The 2705-nt window shown below is 34.7% G+C and overlaps 1 non-coding gene across 1 annotated transcript; it reads left to right on the forward strand.

The window, feature by feature from the left end:
- The first annotated feature begins 1312 nt into the window (after window positions 1-1312).
- On the forward strand, window positions 1313-1440 carry LOC136307200 (small nucleolar RNA SNORA65). The gene has a single exon (XR_010725869.1). It is a non-coding gene; the product is annotated as a small nucleolar RNA SNORA65 (small nucleolar RNA).
- The last annotated feature ends 1265 nt before the right edge of the window (window positions 1441-2705 follow it).

Here is a 2705-nt window from a genome sequence, read left to right on the forward strand (position 1 = left end):
CTCTACCATAGTACCCAGCAGGATTTGCCAAAATGTAGGCTACAGAAACTAATTTTGTATATATTAAGACTTTAAGAGTACATGATTGTCATTTGACCATTAAATCCTTTGCTGCTTCACAGAGAATTTCTGGGAGAAAATTACTCTATAACTGTAAGCACAATGTATTTCTAAGTAACTTAATCCCAGTTCATGAAGACCATGAAACGATACTAGGTCATGTTAGTTTTGGTCACTAAAATATTCTGCATTAAAATCATCAATGTATAAATAAAGTTAATTTTTTTAAAGATTTTATTTATTCATTTTAGAGAGGAGAGAAAGAGATAGAAAGAGAAAGAGAAGGGAGTGAAGAGCAGGAAGCATCAAGTCCCATATGTGCCTTGAGCAGGCAAGCCCTGGGTTTCGAACTGGCAACCTCAGTATTTCAGGTTGACTCTTTATCCACTGCACCACCACAGGCCAGATCACAAAGTTAATACTTTTTATGATATTCCTTTACCTTTTTATCTTCAAACTTTTCTATAACCTTATCTTTTGTTCATTTGAACTGCTTTGCTTTGCAGTTTTTGAATATCTATATCAAGGCTACCATATCTTTCAAGATACTATACAATTTTTATATTATATTATTATTGTTTTATAAGAGGTACCTTTTTGCCATGTTAGTGCAGATTTCCTTCTAACACACACACGCTCTTCTACTTAAGCCTTCCAAGAAGTAAAACATTTACTCCATGGTGAATGATCAATGCACAGCTCACTCAGAGCAGGGTGTAGATTATTTCAATCATGAAAGTGATTTATAGTAAAAGCGACAATTTGGATAAAGTCCCATGATTGAATCTGGCACTGATTGGCAATTAGCTTTGAAGACCATGGACCATGGAATCATATTATAAGATCTAAATCATGTTCCTTTGAGTCATATTCTTCAAATTTACCTATGAGCCACTAGCAATCAGATACAGGTTTCTAGGAGCCATTATAATTACTTTTTTTAGGTATTTACATATTTGGATCAATAGTAGAAGATTGGTAAATAGCAATCAAGAAAGAAAAACAAATATATAAAAATGACATGAATATTATGGCAGTTTATATTATTTCACTCATCAAAGATTGTCATTGACTTAAATACGGTCCATAGTAAAAATTATAGTATAGATCCGTGATTTTCAACTGGTCTGCCACAAGAGGCACACTGGTGTGCCGCAAGAATTTTTAAAACATGCAATGCCTGACTATTTAGTCAGGGGCACTCACCTCTTTTCCTTAGATTGTAAAACAAAAAGAAACGACAACATAGCCACCCGCCACTGCACCTGATCAGTTTTCTGTTGGCTGGTGCATTCCAGTGGTGAGCTGATACCAAACCCCAGCTTAGGAAACAGGGTTGTTCTTCATGTGGATGACTCTGCCGAAAGCGTGGGAACAGCCTAGGAAAAAAGAAAGAAAAAATAAAAAAGAAACGACAACATCTGGTGTAATCAATCTGGTGTAATCAATCAAAATTATATCTATTTTTTTGTCAGATGGGCAAAAATATATTTTTTGGTGTGCTGCAGAATTTTAGTAATTATTTTATGTGTGTCATGATATGAAAAAGGTTGAAAATCTCTGGTATAGCTCTTAGTCCCTACATTATTTAATTATTCACAAAGCATTGGGTGGTATCTTGCAATTTAGCTTGGCCCAGTGACTAGAACAAAGGTTTTGGAATGAGTTAGACCTAGGATTTTACATGAACTCTGCCATGAACCTTAGTCAATTTAATGAATCGTGGAACTGTGTGACCTTGGCCAAGTTACTGTATCAGATCGAACTCAGCTTTACCACCTGTAAAGTGGTTGTTGTGAGGACTGGTAATGATACAAATAAAGTAGCTGGAAGTAAAGCCTCATATATAGTAGGCTCAGTAAATTCAAGTCTCACCTAGGGCACTACACACAACACACATGATAATTTTTTATTAAACTGAATTTGTTATAAGGAGATTAAGTGTTGGTATTATATGACCTTTTCCCTGAAGTAGACAATTGAAATCAAAAGGACCTATTTCTTACTCCTGCAATACAGTACTTACTTTCTCAAGAGACTAGGCTAGGCAAACTTTAGCAAGAAGTGTCTCCATAATGTTCATCATGGAGAAATTTATAGTGTACAATAAAAGCTTCCTCTGTCTTATAAATCACTATTGTCACAAAATACTTATCTATTCAGTGTTTACAGCCTTTAAAGAAATGAAATAGCAGTAACCTTATAAGGGTAGTTAATAGATTATTTTAACCAGTTTATTAAAATTGTTTATGGTAATAACTAGTGTTTTAAGGGTAGGGGAATCAAAGAGAAAAAAACAGTTGCTGCTTCTCAATACAGATCAGGAAACATGAGTTAGGTCTATCAAAGCATGATGTGTGGAAGAAATTCTGAGTCACCAGTTGAAAATAAAAGCTTAATATTTTGTAGTTTCCCTTTTCAGAACTCAAATATGCATTAAGGTGAATATTTTTATATTTTCTGGAATTTATATGTCTCTTTAAAAATTTATTTATTGGTCCTCCGCACGCTAGACCGACGCTCTACCGCTGTAATTCATAGTTACAGAGAGTAAATCAGTGGTTGCCTAGGGATCGAATGGGGGACAGAGAGAAGGAGGATAAAAATGAAGCACAAGCGACTTTTGGGACTGATGAATATGTTTA

This window comes from Saccopteryx bilineata, chromosome 5, assembly GCF_036850765.1.
Source record: "Saccopteryx bilineata isolate mSacBil1 chromosome 5, mSacBil1_pri_phased_curated, whole genome shotgun sequence".
In the NCBI taxonomy this organism is placed as follows: domain Eukaryota; kingdom Metazoa; phylum Chordata; class Mammalia; order Chiroptera; family Emballonuridae; genus Saccopteryx; species Saccopteryx bilineata.